The following is an 18,074-nucleotide window of genomic DNA, read 5'->3' on the forward strand; positions in this document are numbered from 1 at the left end:
ATACAATATGCAGGTACAGGAGATCATGGGATATTACATAATAGGAATGGGGCTGCATTGCTAAGTTAAGAGCAGTTTCTTCTTCTTCTTTTTTTTTTTTTTCCTCTCTGTATTTCTTCATCGTTTCTGAGGAAGCTGGTAGTATCTTCATAGCATTGGCATTTGATTTTCATTTTAATTTTCAGGGTATATTTGAACTCGCTTAGAACAATGGCAGTTTCACTGCATGTAGTTTTCCTTTTGCAAACCTTGATTATAATTGAGTCTGTGCTAAAAGAGAAATAGAAGAATACAGCAGTCAATAAAATCTAATCAAGTGGAGTGTCATGTCACTGGGCTTTCAGTCTCTGGGCAGAGTCCTAGAGAAATGTGGCAAAGCCTTCCCGGAGAAATTTTTTTTCCCCCTCAGTTTGGGAGGGGAGGGAGTGCCAAGATGTTAAAGGCAAGAACCCTCATTTACCTAAGCCAATTTGCATAACTCTTAGTGGTTTTGAAAAACTGTCATGACGGTAGCTGAGAAAAATTATATAAGATTTAAAAAAAATTTTTTAACTATAGTATTCCTTCAGAGGTCAAAGCCCCTTGTTCCCACAGAATCTCTCTGTCCTTTATAAAAACGTGCCTCAACATGGCTCGAATCCATGGGCAGGTCATGCTCCTTGTTGCTACAGCACTTGGTGTCATAGTGTGGGAATGTCTTCTGTTGTTCTCTTTCTCACACATGACTGGAAAGCTTGAGTAGGACCTAATTTTATTAGCTTTGCTGTATGTTCTTTCACATCTTTCTAAAAGCTTCTTGAATTTGTTTCAGATTTGTACAACTAAATTTCTTGTGTTCACATTTAATCATAAATGTGTCTAGTCCAGCTTCTTCATCCGGTGTTTAAATTTGTTCTTTACTGTTACCTGTTGCCCAGCCTTTGTTCAAATACTGCTAGTGGTAGGGAGATTGCTTTTTTTCCCCCATCCCCTTCCCCCATGACCGGTTTCATCTTTGTATATCTCTGTTGATTCACGTATTGAGCTATAGTCTTTCTTTTTTAAAAAAAAAAAATTATTTTCAGCATAACAGTATTCATTATTTTTGCACCACACCCAGTGCTCTATGCAATCCGTGACCTCTATAATACCCACCACCTGGTACCCCAACTTCCCAAACCGCCCCCCCCACCACTTCAAACCCCTCAGATTGTTTTTCAGAGTCCATACAGAGCATCTCATGGTTCACCTCCCCTTCCAATTTCCCCCAACTCCCTTCTCCTCTCTAACTCCCCATATCCTCCATGCTATTTGTTATGCTCCACAAATAAGTGAAATCATATGATAATTGACTCTCTCTGGTTGACTTATATAGTCTTTCTATATCAAGTAACTTCCCATTGTGATCCAACTAAACAAGTTTAGTTTCACTTTTTTTGTAATAGCTCTTCAAGTATTTGAAGACAAGAAACACATTTCTTAAATTTTCTTCCCTGAGTTTAACATCAGTTTTAGGTCCCCTTCTTCTGGATATTTCTCTCTAAATGAGTTCCAGTTTTTCTATATCCTCTATCAAAGTTGATTGGAACATACATTTGTTTTCTTTCTGCTGCCTTAAAGACATCAAGTGTCCCCTGTTTAATTTTTTCTTTATATGCATGTATATTAATATATTTATGGATGTGCTTTGGTGAGTGCTGTGAAGTGTGTAAACCTGGTGATTCACAGACCTGTACACCTGGGGATAAAAATATATGTTTATAAAAAATAAAAAATTAAATATATATATTTATGTATTATATATAATTATTTAATTGCATAATTATAATATTAATTACATAATTATAATTCTATATAATATATTAATAAAGTTATATAATATATAGTATAATTAATATAATGTATTAATATATTGTATTACATATCAATATATTTTAATATATTTTTAATGTTAGATCATTAACACTGACAGATGATTAAAACATCCTCAACCCCTCCTTCTGACCACCCCTCTCTCCTTCCCCAGGAGACAAACATTCTAATTTGGCATAACATTATCTGCCCTAACAGTGCCTGGTATATGAAGTGCCTAAAATGTCATCCTCTGTTGTTTCCACTTTCTGGAGTAGTTGAATTAAATTCAAACTCAAGATGTTTTTGAAATCTTAAATCTCTCTGGGGATCTTTTTCATAACATCTTCAAACTGGATAACACTGTAATAAATGAAGTATACTGCACTGGATTAAAAGGTTATTTCCCTTGTGTGTTAAGCTAACACTTCCCATTAGGCCCTGGATGTCTCTGGCTGTCAGCACAACAATCCTGTCTCCATTAGATTCCTAAACCTCCACTACTCAGTGAAAACTTTTGCCAGAAAACTACCCATCAACCTGAATCCTGAGTGACACCAAGGCAAATTATAGGAGCCACAGGGAGAATCAGAAATAAATAGAGGAAATAAGGGACTTTATAAACTAATAACCTGACTCCAGGTAAGCAGAGCCAAAGACCAATGGAAAACCATTATTTGAAGTTAAAAATAAGGATGGAACTTCATATAAGACCAGAGCCAAACAAAAAATGGACAATGATCAATAACAGGCAGAGTGATACAAGTTAGAATATTGAAGGATAGCACAAAGATATACATTCTAGGGGTTTAAGAAACCCTCAATTAAAGGTCACATACTAAGATTATAAGTACTTTTGTTCGTTTGTTTGTTTGTTTGTTTTTGAAGATTTTCTATAAAGCCAGAAACTTCTACTAAGAGAAAAAGTGTTAAGCCAGGAATCCTGGGTGTCTATCATAATGAAAACAGAAAGATAAAATGTTACATGCTATAGAGAATTATGCACCAGATAAAAGCAACAAATTAGATACATGTATAGACATATGACTGGGTCTTTAATAGCATGATTTATAGTAAAAATTAAAAGAAATTAAAAGATCATTTAACAAGTATTTACTGTGTGAGCATTATATGCCAAGAACTAGTTAAGATATGAGATATAAATTTAAAAAGAAATAAAAACTCCTTGCTCACATAAAAAAAAAAGAAATTAAAAGAATAAGATATGGATCATGATACCATTTATAAATTTTAAAAATATACACATAAAACAGTATACCTTTTAAAATAATACATACCAACACATACATATTCACCACATTAGAATAGCTATGTTTGAAAGAATGTATGAATAAATGGAAATAAGTGAATAATGGCAAAAAAGAAACTTTGCTTGGATTACTGATGAATTGAGGAATATGATAACATCAATCCTGTCTGCCTGAGAGTGCAAGACAGTGCAGGACACTGACTAGATCATTAGGAAATAAGAATAATAGTGCTATCTAATAGACTTTTCTTTGATATTGAAAATGTTCTGTGTCTGTGCTGTCCAATATGATAAGCACTAGCTGCCTGTGATTAGCACATGAAATATGACTAATATGATAGAGGAACTGAAATTTTAGTTTACTTATTTTTAAATTTAAATAGCTATGTGTTGCTAGGGGCTACTGTATTTGACAGTGCAGGTTAGAGGTTGCAAAGAAGCCCAGATATTGGCACAGAAAAGGTAAATAGATGCTGTAGTTGCAAACAACACTCCTTCTAAGAAACACTCAACCCTATCAGTAGATGAGAAGATAGCAAAGGAAACTGAGAAAACCGATATCACTAGGAAGGAACAACACTCATTCTTGCCCTCTGCAGGACTTGTTTTTCTCATCAGTAGTCAAACCTCCAGAAGCCTGGTAAGCTCTTCCCTACTGTGGACTTGGCTGCTGGAAGTGGGAAGAACTCTGCTGCTGCTGTTTAGCAAATGTGAGCTTTGGAATTTCACATGCAATGGGTGCCTCCTAAATACACTTTAATGAGCACAGGGCCCCAGAATGCTATCTGTATGGCTTTGGCATCAACCAGGCTGGTATGAGCTGGGTGTTAGAGAATATATCCCAGGGGGCTATTTCAGAGACTCTGGTACTATAAAGGTTTTTTGTTTTGTTTTGTTTTGTTTCGTTTTTCTGAATTGGCTATGGGTGACAGTAACAGATTGCTAGGGGTCAGAGTAGAGAGATAATAGTAATAGATGATCCCTAGGTTATTGGAGAACTCTAACTAGAAAGACATCTTACCTATTCTTGGGACCAACCTCTCTCCTTTTCTGATGTCTCCATCTTATCCCCTATCCTTTCCTTTGTTTTTAGATAGTCATTCCTGGTACCATGTAAAATTAAAGGAGTATAAGAAAAATTCTTCTTTTTTTTAATTTTTTATTTTTTATAAACATATATTTTTATCCCCAGGGGTACAGGTCTGTGAATCACCAGGTTTACACACTTCACAGCACTCACCAAATTCTTCTGATGGGAGGGGGGTGCATGACCTTGTAAGTATATGGCATTGGTTTCCTGGGTGATTTTGTGGAGTTATTGAATTTTCCTTTCCTGTATTGAATTTGACTTCTGTAGCAGTCAAAACTACGTATTTTTATAAATAGTTTAACTCATCTTAAAGTGTCTCTCTTTACAAATACGTAGCTACACAAAGAGATAACTTGTGGAGTGCACTTACTTGTGGAGAATGTCTAGGCCCTCTGACCTTTGGTAATGACAGGTCTGGTTGTTAAAAGGTCCAAGCATCTATCAGCCTATCAGTTTAACAGTAACTGCTGAACTCTCCTACAAACATGTCTGCAAAAGGAGTTTGTTGAAGATGGGGTAAGATCTGAAACAGTAGTCTTACCACTTGTTAAGGGTTGCTTAGCAGTTATGCATTTAATAGGAACAAGCTCAGACTTGAGTGGGAAGTTACACTTGTCTTCATGAAGTGATCAAAGATGGGTTCATTTTTACTAAGCCTTGGCCCTGTGGACCAGGAGGATTTTTTTTTCTTTGATAAAAGAAATCCCAGTTGCACCAATATCTGGAAAACCTATCCTGGAGGTTGACAAAGCTAGGAGAATAATTGGAAAGTAAAATCAGAATACAGAAAAAAATATTTGAACCAATCTAAGATTTACGACACTGAAAGATACCTGCTATGCCAAGTATGCTCTTACCTCTCCTAAACTCTAAGTGCCTTGGCTGTAGAGCTTGTGTTTCTCATTTTGGTTTTCCTCATGGCATCGTCTAACATATAAAACAAGTATTTAGGGACACCTGGGTGGCTCAGTTGGTTAAAGCCTCTGCCTTCGGCTCAGGTCATGATCTCAGGGTCCTAGGATCGAGTCCCACATCGGGCTCTTTACTCAGCGGGGAGCCTTCTTCTCTCTCTGCCTGCCACTCTGCCTGCTTGTGCATGCTCTCTCTCTGTCTCTCTCTCTGACACATAAATAAATAAATAAATAAATAAATAAATAAATAAATAAAATCTTTTAAAAAAGTATTTAATAATTGCAGAAGTAGTTAATGTATGTTCACATTCTTGTGACACTTCCAGCCTTCCAATCAGCTGTTTATACTGATCTCTATATAGCCAGCAGGGGTAAGGAAGTAGGGCACTCAACTAAGCCCGAGATGCTCAGATTTTCATCAGTGTTGAACTTCGCTGTTCTTCTTATTCTTCACTGCTTAGACTAAAAGACAGGTGCCCCTCTTCAAGTTCATATGTTGAGAAAGCCTTGGGCCTATTTCTGAAATTAAAAAAGAAGGCCAGGGGGTGCCTGGGTGGTTCAGTGCGTTAAGCCTCTGCCTTCGGCTCAGGTCATGATCTCAGGGTCCTGGGATTGAACCCCGCATCGGGCTCTCTGCTCAGCGGGGAGCCTGCTTCCCCCCTCCCTCTCTCTCTGCCTGCCTCTCTGCTTACTTGTGATCTCTGTATGTCAAATAAAAAAATAAAATCCTGGGGCACATGGGTGGCTCAGTGGGTTAAAGCCTCTGCCTTCAGCTCAGGTCATGTTCCCAGGGTCCTGGGATCGAGCCCCACATTGGCCTCTCTGCTCAGCAGGGAGCCTGCTTCCTCTTCTCTCTCTTTGCCTGCCTCTCCGTCTACTTGTGATCTCTGTCTGTCAAATAAATAAAATTTTTAAAAATCAATAAAATATATTAAAAAAAAATAAAATCCTTTAAAAAAAAAAGAAAAGAAAATAAGGTCAGGGCATGTATTGCATGGAGCACTGGGTGTGGTGCATAAACAATGAATCTTGGAACGCTGAAAAAATAAAATAAATTTTTAAAAAAATGTAAAGCCATTAAAAAAAAGAAGATTGGGAGGGAGACAAACCATAAGTGACTCTTAATCTCACAAAACAAACTGAGGGTTGCTGGGGGGAGGGGGTTTGGGAGAAGGGGGTGGGATTATGGACATTGGGGAGGGTATGTGCTTTGGTGAGTGCTGTGAAGTGTGTAAACCTGGTGATTCACAGACCTGTACCCCTGGGGATAAAAATATATGTTTATAAAAAAATAAAAAGTTAAAAAAAATTAAAAAAAAAAAGAAGAAGAAGAAGGCCAGGGATTTAATGAATAATGAAACCAAGACACCCTTTATCTGTAGCAGCTAGCTCAGCATCCCCTGGGAAGATTCTAATAGGACTAAGATTGATTCAAAATTCCTGGGCCGGGTTAACAGTATCACTTTTGCTCAAGGGATGGTTTGGATTTGTTTATGTGTTGTTTTCAGTTTACTTTATAGATGATTCTTGTCTACTTACCTAAAAATAGCAGACATATCAGAAGATGAATAAATATATTTGTAATTCTGTAGGGATTCAAAATATATTAATTATTTTTGTTTATTTCTTTATATTCTTATTTTCTGCTTTCTTACTATGAAGTAAGAGATAAGTCCAAGACTATAGAAGAAAACTACTGTGATCACTTGGGACTTCTTCAAAAATTTTTACTTGTCATGGTATCCCTGGTCCCTCAATCTCCCATTCAAAATTTCAAGTAGCATTTTAACTAGGCATTATCAAATGGTTGAATTTATTTAGTATTTTCAGATCAAATGAACTCCCAGCTCCTCTTGTCTTCCACTGGTCCAGTATGCAACATCCTGCTTCCACAATAGAAGAAGGCACTATGATTCTTGAGTGTACATGAACATTCTGTGAGTGTGTGAATGGGAGAAAGATGGTGTTTGGACTGGTACACCTCAGGCTGACAACACTGAGCTCTAGAATCCAGAGGCTAAAAGTGCAGTGCCTCCTTTCCAGGTGGATTTGGAGTTTGACCTTTTCCCCACCCCCTTTGACTCCCCCCTTGTGATAAGCAAAGACATTTCTCCTATTTTTGACAGCATTTCCTCCAATAAAGACAAAAAGTTAGTAGTGCTTTAATTAGTGGTTATTTTTCTTTATAAATTCTATTTCTCCTGATGTATAACATGGTGCCATAGGGAATATTTCCAAGGATGTGTATGTATTACTAATTCACTGTGTGACTCTGGGCAAGTAGTTTCCCCTTACTGGGACTTGGAGTTTGGGATTGGACTATCTTCTAAGATCCTTCTAACCCTGTTTTTTAATGATTATGTTTCTTTTTTTTTTATTATGTTCAGTTAGCCAACATATAATGCATCATTATTTTTTGATGTAGTGTTTAATGATTCATTAGTTATCTATAACACCTAGGGCTCATCACAACACATGCACTCCTTAATACTCCTCATCCAGTTACCCCATTCCCCACCCCGTCCCTTTTATAACTATCAGTTTGTTCCCCAGAGTCCAGTCTCTCATGGTTTATCCCCCCCCTTTGATTTCTTCCTATTCAATTTTCCCTCCCTTCTCCTGTGGTCCTCCATGCTATTCTTTATGCTCCACATATGAGTGAAACCATATGATAATAGTCTTTCTCTGCTTGACTTATTTCACTTAGCCTAATCCTCTTCAGTCCCACCCATGTTGATGTAAATGGTGGGTATTCACCCTTTCTGATTGCTGAATAATGTTCCATTATATATATGACTTCAGTGATTATGTTTCTGAGAAGAATTTAATAGTATTTTGAAAATTCAATTAACAGTGTAAGGGTTCCACTTTCTCCACATCCTGTCCAACATTTGTTGTCTCTGGCCTTGTTCATTTTTGCCATTCTAACTGATGTAAAGTTGCATTTCAATGTGGTTTTGATTTGAATTTCCCTGATGGCTAATGATGTTAAACTTTTTTTGATGTGTCTGTTAGTCTTTTGTATGTCTTCTCTGGAAAGTGTCTGTTCATGTCTTCTGCCCATTTTTTGACTTGATTATTTGTTTTTTGGGTGTTGAGTTTGAGAAGTTCTTTATAGATCTGGGATACCAGCCCTTAATCTGTTATGTCATTTGCAAATATCTTCTCCCACTCCATGGGTTGTCTCTTTGTTTTGTTGACTGATTCCTTTGCTGTGCAAAAGCTTTTTGTCTTCTTTTTATTATTTAGTCACCATGTAGTATATCATTAGTTTTTTTTAATTTATTTTTTATTTTCAGCATAATAGTATTCATTATTTTTGCACCACACCGAGTGCTCCATGCAATCCGTGCCCTCTATAATACCCACCATCTGGTACCCCGACCTCCCACCCCCTGCCCCTTCAAAACCCTCAGATTGTTTTTCAGAGTCCATAGTCTCTCATGGTTCACCCCCCCCTTCCAATTCCCCCTAACTCCCTTCTCCTCTCTAACTCCCCATGTCCTCCATGCTATTTGTTATGCTCCACAAATAAGTGAAACCATATGATAATTGACTCTCTCTGCTTGACTTATTTCACTCAGCATAATCTCTTCCAGTCCCGTCCATGTTGCTACAAAAGTTGGGTATTCATCCTTTCTGATGGAGGCATAATACTCCATAGTGTATATGGACCACATATTCCTTATTCATTCGTCCATTGAAGGGCATCTTGATTCTTTCCACAGTTTGGCAACCGTGGCCATTGCTGCTATAAACATTGGGGTACAGATGGCCCTTCTTTTCACGACATCTGTATCTTTGGGGTAAATACCGAGGAGTGCAATGGCAGGGTCATAGGGAAACAGTCAAGAAAACAAAGAGGCAACCCACGGAATGGGAGAAGATATTTGCAAATGACAGTACAGACAAAAGGTTGATATCCAGGATCTATAATGAACTCCTCAAACTCAACACACACAAAACAGACAATCAAATCAAAAAATGGGCAGAAGATATGTACAGACACTTCTCCAATAAAGACATACAAATGGCTATCAGACACATGAAAAAATGTTCATCATCACTAGCCCTCAGGGAGATTCAAGTTAAAACTACATTGAGATATCACCTTACACCGGTTAGAATGGCCAAAATTAGCAAGACAGGAAACGTGTTGGAGAGGATTGTGGAGAAAAGGGAACCCTCTTCCACTGTTGGTGGGAATGCAAGTTGGTGCAGCCTCTTTGAAGAACAGTGTGGAGATTCCTCAAGAAATTAAAAATAGAACTTCCCTATGACCCTACATCATTAGTTTTTGATGTAGTGTTCCATGATTCTTTGTTTCTGTATAACACCTAGAGCTCCGTGTGATCTGTGCCCTCCTTAATACCCGTTACCAAGCCCACCCATTCCCCACCCCCCTCACTTCTAAAACCCTCACCCCAAGATAAAGAAGCTTTTTATCTTGATGAAGTCCCAAAAGTACATTTTTGCTTTTGTTTCCCTTGCCTTTGGAGACACATCTTGAAAGAAGTTGCTGTGGTCAATGTCGAAGAAGTTACTGCCTATGTTCTCCTCTAGGATTTTGATAGATTCCTGTCTCACATTGAGGTCTTTCATCCTTTTAGAGTTTATCTTCGTGTATGGTGTAAGAGAATGGTCGAGTTTCATTCTTCTGTGTATAACTGTCCAATTTTCCCAGCTCAATTTTTTTTAAAGATTTTATTTATTTATTTGACAGAGAGAAATCACAAGTAGTTGGAGAGGCAGGCAGAGAGAGAGAGAGGAGGAAGCAGGCTCCCTGCTGAGCAGAGAGCCCCATGTGGGACTGGATCCCAGGACACGAGATCATGACCTGAGCTGAAGGCAGCGGCTTAACCCACTGAGCCACCCAGGCGCCCCCAGCTCAATTTATTGAAGAGACTTTTCCATTGACTATTTTCTCCTGCTTTGTTGAAGATTTGTTGTAGAGTTGAGGGTCCATATCTGGGCTCTCTATTCTGTTCCATTGATCTATGTGTCCATTTTTCTGTCTTGGTGATCACAGCTTTGTTAAATAGCATGAAATCAAGCAATGTGATACCTCCACCTTTGTTTACACTGCTGGTGGGAATGCAAGTTAGTACAGCCACTTTGGAAAGCAGTATGGAGGTTCCTCAAAAAGTTAAAAATAGAGCTACCCTATGACCCAGCAATTACACTACTAGGTATTTACCCCAAAGATACAGATGTAGTGAAAAGAAGAAACATATGCACCCCAATGTTCATAGCAGCAATGTCCATAATAGCCAAACTGTGGAAGGAGCCGAGCTGTCCTTCAACAGACAAGTGGATAAAGAAAATGTGATCCATAAATACAATGGAATATTACTTAGCCATCAGAAAGGATGAATACCCACCATTTGCATTGACATGTGTGGAACTAGAGGGGATTACACTAAGTGAACTAAGTCAAGCAGAGAAAGACAATTATCATATGGTTTCAGTTATATGTGGAACATAAAGAATAGCATGGAAGACATTAGAAGGAAAGGAAAAATGAAGAGGGGAAATCAGAGAGGAAGACAAACCATGAGAGACTCTGGAGTCTGGGAAACAATCAGAGGGTTTCAGAGGGGTGGGGGTGGGGGGTATGGGTTAACCCACTGATAGGTATTAAGGAGGGCACATATTGCAGTGAGGACTGGGTGTTATATGCAAACAATGAATCATGGAACACTACATCAAAAACTAATGATGTACTACATGGTGACTAACATAATATAAATAAGTAAATAAATTTAAAAATTTTTAAAATAATAAAATTCAGTTAACAGGATAGATGAGTAGTTAGAAAAGAGGTTAGAAACTGTATGATGAAACTCAAAGGACTACTCAACCTACAGTTATTGCACTCAAGCATCAAATGTAACTCAATGTTGCCTGTCAGTGAAGGCACTTGGTGACTAGGACACAATCCTTGTATAAACCCATTCTAACCAAGTGCCAGGCTACAGTGTTATATACTCCTTCTAAGGACTCACTATCTTTTTTTTTTTTCATTTCATTTATTTATTTGAGAGACAGAATGAGAAAGAGAGAGAGCAGGAGGGGGTAGAGTCAGAAGGAGAAGCAGACTCCCCAGTGAGCAGGGAGCCTGATATGGGGCTCGATCCTGGGACTCCAGGATCATGACCTGAGCTGAAAGCAGTTATTTAACCAACTGAGCCACTCAGGTGTCTAGAACTCACCACCTTGTACACACCAGTGGGTATATCAGGTTCGTGTCTCTGCACTTACTATGCCATTATACTGCCCATTTGGGCCTGGGAGAAAGAAAAAAGACAGTCTTTTTGGAAATACCCATTCTTTATCTGAAAAACAGTGATTGGTCTTATCTACCACTTATTCTTTGGACTTGAGAGAGAAAGTAAGCAGGAAAAGGCCTAAAAATAAAATTAACTTGCAAAGGCAAAGGTGCTCAGATGTGCCCGTGAAATGGAGCTACCTATGGTCTAAAAGTTTAGAAATTAAAACTAGTAAGGAGGTTGGCTATTCCTGACTTGAGTGCATGAGTACCTCTGTTTATTTCTTTCTAACTCTACTTCAAGTCTTATTGAATATTGGGTTTTATGGCATTGGCATAGAGCTTTAACATAGACAATGCATTTTACATACTTTCTCAATGATTTATGGTCTTATGCACTTGTTCTTTTTGGAAATCTCTTTATAGTGATGTCCCAAAGGATGGTTCAGATAAGAACAATAGGTGAAGGGAGAAAAGAAAAGTCGGAGAAGAGACCCCCAAATGTGGAGCCTCTGTTCTAGGACAAAAATGCAGTCACTATAGCTACTGTGCAGGAGCCTGCCAGCAAAGAAGCCCTCCCCCCAGATTGGTGGCTGCCAAAAATGAAGGCATGTGGAATATACAGAGCCCTGTCACCACCAGCAGCACCCTATTTGCTACCTCTGATAGGACTAGGGGTAGGAATGTACAAAAATCAGAGGAACACAGGAAGGGACATGAGATGGAAGACAGTAAAGAGTTCCCTCAGATATACATCATAGGCTCATCTCAGAATCATACAAAACTTAAGTCAGACTCTTCTTATGTGAGAATTTTTTTCTTGCACATGTAATTTTAATCTCAAATAAATAAATGAATTTTAATTTTTAAAAAGCTATATGAGCTCTTAGATATAATCTAATTCAATTCCCTTAATGTATAGCTAATAATATTTAGTACCAGCGAGGGGAAGGAGTTTGCCTGAGGACACCCAACTAATAAGTGGTTGTACAACATACAACCCTCTGTAATAGTTGTTTTGTGTATATCTTTTGAGTTTGGAATCTTTATAATGAAAGATGAAATAGATTTATACTATACTTTTGAGATATATAGTATTCTTTAGTTTAACTGTGATTATCTCTTTTTCGTCCATCTCTCACCCTTAATATTTTTAAACTTACATGGCTCCTCATTTAAGCATGTTTTCTGTACTTAAAAGCATCATACCTCCATATTTCTAACCTAGTATCTTGAAATCCTGGCAAGTTTAGAAAATGGAATTAGTTAAGCAGCATTATGGGTATAAATGTGTTCTCTGAACTATTGCTGATTCTGTCATCCATCATACTCACTGAAGTTAAATTGGGAAGTCAGACTAGACAGAGTTTGGCGAGGATAGCCTGCAAACCTTCTCTGGACCTGTTTGCTACAGCAATATCATCTCCTTGTTCCATTTCAGTCCCTAACTAAACTTGTAGATTCCCCATCTATAACAACTTGCTGGTCAGTTTCCTCCTTTTCAGTATGACAGCTAAGACCCTTGACAGCTTCATTACCCATGTTGGACCTGATGATCGGACTTACTGCTTACATTATTTTATTCTCATGAAGATACTGGCATCTGTATTTCTGAGGCTACTCTGGCCTGAAATCCAACAATCTCTAATGCGCCTTTCACAACTATATGTTAACTCCTTGATCTCTCCTTTCTCTGTATATGCTGACTCCTGCCCCCTCACCTCCCACATTTATTTTCCAAACACAACTCTACAATATAACTTAAATATAACATCTTCCCATTCTTATTTTCTCCTCCTTAATTCTAATTTTCTTGACTTCTTACACCTTAATATTGTCTCCTAACCTATTTCCCTACCTCTCTGATTCTCCTACTCTCACTGGTCCTAATGTCCTACTCAAAACATTCAGTGTCTTCCTGAATTAAGATTGAGGTGGCCTCCACAGTATAGCTCTTTTCAGTTATATCTTCTTGTGTATACCTAATATTTTAGCCAAATGCTTATTATTCACTGAATTTCCTCCCATTTTTTTCTATGATTCAACATGTGTCTAATCAACTTTTACAGAGTACATACAATGTGCTAAGCACTGTGTATGAGCTGTGGAGGTGAAGGGAGCTAAGTCTATTGAGGGAATCAGATATAAAGAGGTCATGTTTATATAAGGTGATCAAGACAAAGATCAATGTTGTTTGGGAATGCAGAGAAGATACTAATTTTGTTTGGGTGGGGAGAATCAAGGAAGGTATCAAGAAAAAAATTGAGTAGGGAATAGAAAAGGGAGGTGAAAGGAAGGCTAGAAGGAGAAAGAATAGAAAGCATAGGGGAAGGGATGTGGGTAGGGGAAACATTCCAGGTAGAGAGAATATCAAGTGCAAGATACTTGGAAGCAAAAAATAATCTATCATATTAAGGGGGGCAGAGATGGCTAGAATATTTGGAAATATAAGGAGAGGTAAAGAGAATGAAAGGAAAACATAACTTGAGAGCTTGAGGATTGATTGAAAGGGGTGTTATATTCAAGTCAAAACAGAAATATTTAAAGCAAGTTGTCAGACCTATTAATTCTGCAGCAGTTGTTTAGAGGATAAAGTAGAGTGGGTAGAGATTCATGGCATTTCATGAAGTTCCTTCAGTCTGGGAAGTCTTTCTTCTATACTTTCCCATCCTCACCTCCTGAAAGACCATCCATGAAGGTCCATCTCAAATGCTGTTGCTACTGGTAAAGCTTTCCCTGATTACCCTCCTCTCTAGAAGTGGAAGAGTTCTCTCCATTTAGAACTCCTATAAAAAATTTTGCTTCTCTTTCAGTGTATTATACATTTATTAGAATTTGTTTATGGCTTTCTTCCCCCAATAGATGCTGAGAGCCTTGAGAACAAGGATGTAGTTTCATCCACCTGTCTTTTCCACTGCAGTGCCTGATACACTACCATTACCACAAAAGGTACCTAGTCAATTTGTTGAATTGATTTAAACTGATATCCTGAAGATCAGCACTACTCAAACCCCAAAGATTATCTTATCCCAGGTCCATAGGCAGAAACATGATTTACTTTCTTGCCTTGCTTTTTTTTTTTTTTTCCAAAAGTCAGGGACAGCACAAATGCCAGGGCAGGTCATTTGTACTCTGAGACCTGAGGCTTAAAGAACTTTAGAAAGGAACATAGCAGCTGACTGGGGCAGGATACATGAGACCACATTCAGGCCCAACTGAGGGGAAGGAAAGTTAGGCAGGGTTGCTTTTCCAGTTTAATTGAACATTTCCTTGCTTCGAAATACCAGTCTCCATGCTAATGTTATTCCATTGCCATTACTCTGCATGATTTACCATGATCAGCAAAGCAAATTTTTGTACATAATTCCAAAAGTGGTAATCCATTTTAGCTCAAAATAGATTTTTAAAGCCCCACAAAATTTGTTGTTCCAAAATGTTGAACAATGGGGAAAAGCTAAAGCAAACCAAGAGCTGTTTGTATACTACTATACAAAATTATAATCCCTCTCCCAAATCATTTTTATAAGCAGCCAGGTTATAAATAAATAAAAATATGGGAAAATATTTAATTTAAGTTGTCTGACAGCTGAGCTTTGAAAAGATATGGAAAAGGACCATGGTTTAGCCTTTTAACTCTGCAGAACACAGGTCCAAATAATTGATAATCATTAAGTTTAGTATCTATAATAGTTTTCTCTTTCGAAGAAAATGTGAACCTACTAGAGCTAATCCTACAAGATAATTATAAGTATAAAATGAGATAACATCTGTAACCTAGGACCTGGTGGGTATTCATTCATTCTCTTACTCTCCCCTTTCCAACTCATGAAGCTCCCATACTCCTATCCGCGTCTTCTTTATTGCATGCCAAAGTGTATTTCTTCTAATCTCAACCCTTTATGATTCCCTTTAACTTAGAACCATAAATCCTGGGTACTTGATCAGTTTTCTATTAGAGGAAAATTATGTTCTTAGAAATATAATACCCCAGAGAAAACTTACAATGGCACTAACATGTCCCCTGACATAGTGTTCTTGTCCTGTGTGACAAAATTGGATAATTATTGACACTTAAATATATTGCTCCTGCATATATTTTATGATATATTAATTTTACTAATAATTAATTAATAAATTAACTTGACTGAAGCAGCTGTCTTTATTTTATTACCTGAAAGAGGGTGAAAGTATAAATCAATAACATGTGAAAACTTATATTTCTACATCTTTGTTTTGGCCAGGGGTTGGAAGGGGTAAGATTTATAGAGAAGGCATTTTGTGTTTTAAGAAAAAAACACTTGGTCTCTTGGTCAGGATACTTGAGTTTCTGTCATAGATCCCTATTATGTTATTTTGTGATTTTATTTTTTTTCTGTGCCTTGGTCTTCCTGGTGATAAAAATAGTCTTCCTTGTAATTAGCCTTAGGCATAAGGGACAATAAAGCACTAAATGGTTGAAATCCACAAATAATTTGACCTTTATCAAGTCCTGCCAAAATGGAGTTAGTGAACGGGAGGTGTTAAAGAAGAGTAAAATGATACCTGAAGTTCAATTGAGTTTGTTTTTGTTTTATTTTGTTTTGTTTTGTTTTAGAGAGAGCATGCATGAGCAGGGTGGCATTGAGGGAGAGGGAGAGAACATGGAACTGGATGCCGGGCTTCATCTCATGACCCTGAGATCATGACCTGACCTGAAATCAAGAGTTAGACACTTAACCGACTGAGCCACCCAGGCACCCTCCAATAGAGTTTTGTTTTTATTTTTTAAAATATTTTATTTATTTGATATATATATAGAGAGAGCACAAGCAGGGGGAGCAGCAGGCAGAGGCAGAGGGAGATGGAGGCTTCCCTACTGAGCAAGGAGCCAGATTCAGGGCTCAATCCCAAGACCCTGGGATAACACAAGCTGAAGGCAGACACGACTGAACCACCCAGGAGCCCCTACAACTGAGTTTCTTAAAAAGAAAGTTTCACAGAGGAATCCATGATACTAGTATGATTCCATCTGACCCATATGATTCTATCTGAAGCACAGGCTCAATCAACTGATCTGTTTATTCAGTTCCACCACAAATGAGACCTTCTTGCCAAGGGATGGGGACTTTGGATTTGCTAGCCACTCCTCTCCACTTTTTTGAAATCTCCAGCCCTTCTTTTTGTGTAAATACAAGTAAGCATATCTTACTCCTTTCCCTGTGGTTTATTGGCTACTCTCAAGTCAGGTCTTGTACAAAATGAGAAGAAAGTTTGGCAATTCCAACATATAAATATTCCAGAAAACTCAGGACTATCTGACATTTTTAAAACTGTGGTTGCTTAATACAGACTTCTTATTTTACAGGCAGAGAAATAGGTAAAATATCATAGAGATATGAATCATGTAAAATTCTGCTTACTGCTTCTTGTTTCATCAAATTTGTACCTACTATTCATGGTTTATTCATGTAATAGGATAAGTGAGTATACGATTGAGATTTTTGTAATAGCTGCTTGGCCATCAGCAGTCTCTCCTTTTTTTTTTTAAGATTTATTCATTTATTTGAGGGAGAGAAAGCAGAGTGAGAGGGAAAGAGAGAATCCTCAAACAAACTTCCTGCTAAGTACAGTGGCCAACGTGTGGCTTGATCCCAGGACCCTGAAATCATGACCTGAGCCAAAATCAAGAGTTGAACACTTAACCAAGTGAGACACCCAGGCACCCTGAAGTCTGTGTTTTTAATACAGGGATGGATATTTTGCTGAGAAGAAGGTCTAGGAAAAAGGGGGGCTATAATAAATAAAGATTTATATGTCTACCACACGTTGTGATGGCATGTGGTAGACAACTCCATTTCAGGTGGCCTTGTTTTCTATTCTTTTTCATATACTTACCACCCAGTAGGTGGGCAGGAGAAAAGGGGCTATAGATAGGTATTATATGCCCTAAAAATACCAGGTGATGTAGGGACCTTTTCAGAAATTTCAGATTTTCTTTGTAGCAAAATTTTAAAATCCTGCTGGGCTCAGAGGAATATTTGTCAATAAAAGAGTTAAGGTCACGAAAGTTGAGAAACTGAGAAAGAAAGTCTCTACCTCTTTCCATCCTTAGCAGTCAAATTTTAAGACAGAGAAAAGCTGAGTGTGATGTATATGTGTGTGTATGTATGAATTGCCTTGTTTTTGAAGAGTTTTAGATCATCTGAAGTGGAAATGAGGCAAACAGAAATAAACCCAATCACTACATGCATACATTTGTTATCTCAGGTCACTCTGGACTTCATTTTGCATCCTTTCTAACTGGATGGCCATGATTAGGTTAAATACATTCTTATCTGGAAGAAGGTGTAAGTTTGCCTGCTTTTTCAGATTTCCATTATGAGCAGTATGGTAGCCTAGAGAGGATAGAAGTACTTAGGATGTATGAATGAATTGTAAGTTTAAAATTGAAATAAGATAGAAACGGAGAGGGAAGAAAACCATAACATATTGTACAGTTAAGAGAAGAAACAGGGTGGATGGAGGGAGGTGGGTGGAAGATGGGCTAAGTGGGCAATGGGTGTTAAAGATGGCACTTGTTGGGTGTTATACGTATGTGATGAAACCCTAAATTCTACTCCTGAAACCAATACTACACTATATGTTAACTAATTTGAATTTAAATAAAATTTTAAAAACTGATTTATATAGTGGGTATAAACTATGAAACAACAACAACAACAAAAA

The 18,074-nt window shown here is 37.8% G+C and overlaps 2 protein-coding genes across 4 annotated transcripts in view; both read left to right on the plus strand.

Moving 5' to 3' along the window:
* The window catches only part of ZDHHC15 (zDHHC palmitoyltransferase 15), a 1,212,570-nt gene that overhangs the window by 773,551 nt on the left and 420,945 nt on the right, over nt 1–18,074 (plus strand). The window lies entirely within an intron of this gene.
* Nucleotides 1–18,074, plus strand: part of NEXMIF (neurite extension and migration factor) — a 156,331-nt gene that overhangs the window by 126,611 nt on the left and 11,646 nt on the right. The window contains exon 2 of one of the 3 annotated variants that reach the window (XM_082716036.1): nt 14,232–14,318. The exons of the other annotated variants lie outside the window; for them this stretch is intronic. The gene's annotated coding sequence lies outside the window, so the exon portion shown is untranslated. The remainder of the gene's footprint in view (nt 1–14,231; nt 14,319–18,074) is intronic. 3 annotated transcript variants of the gene reach the window in all.

Source organism: Mustela nivalis (assembly GCF_964662115.1).
Source record: "Mustela nivalis genome assembly, chromosome: X".
Taxonomy (NCBI): domain Eukaryota; kingdom Metazoa; phylum Chordata; class Mammalia; order Carnivora; family Mustelidae; genus Mustela; species Mustela nivalis.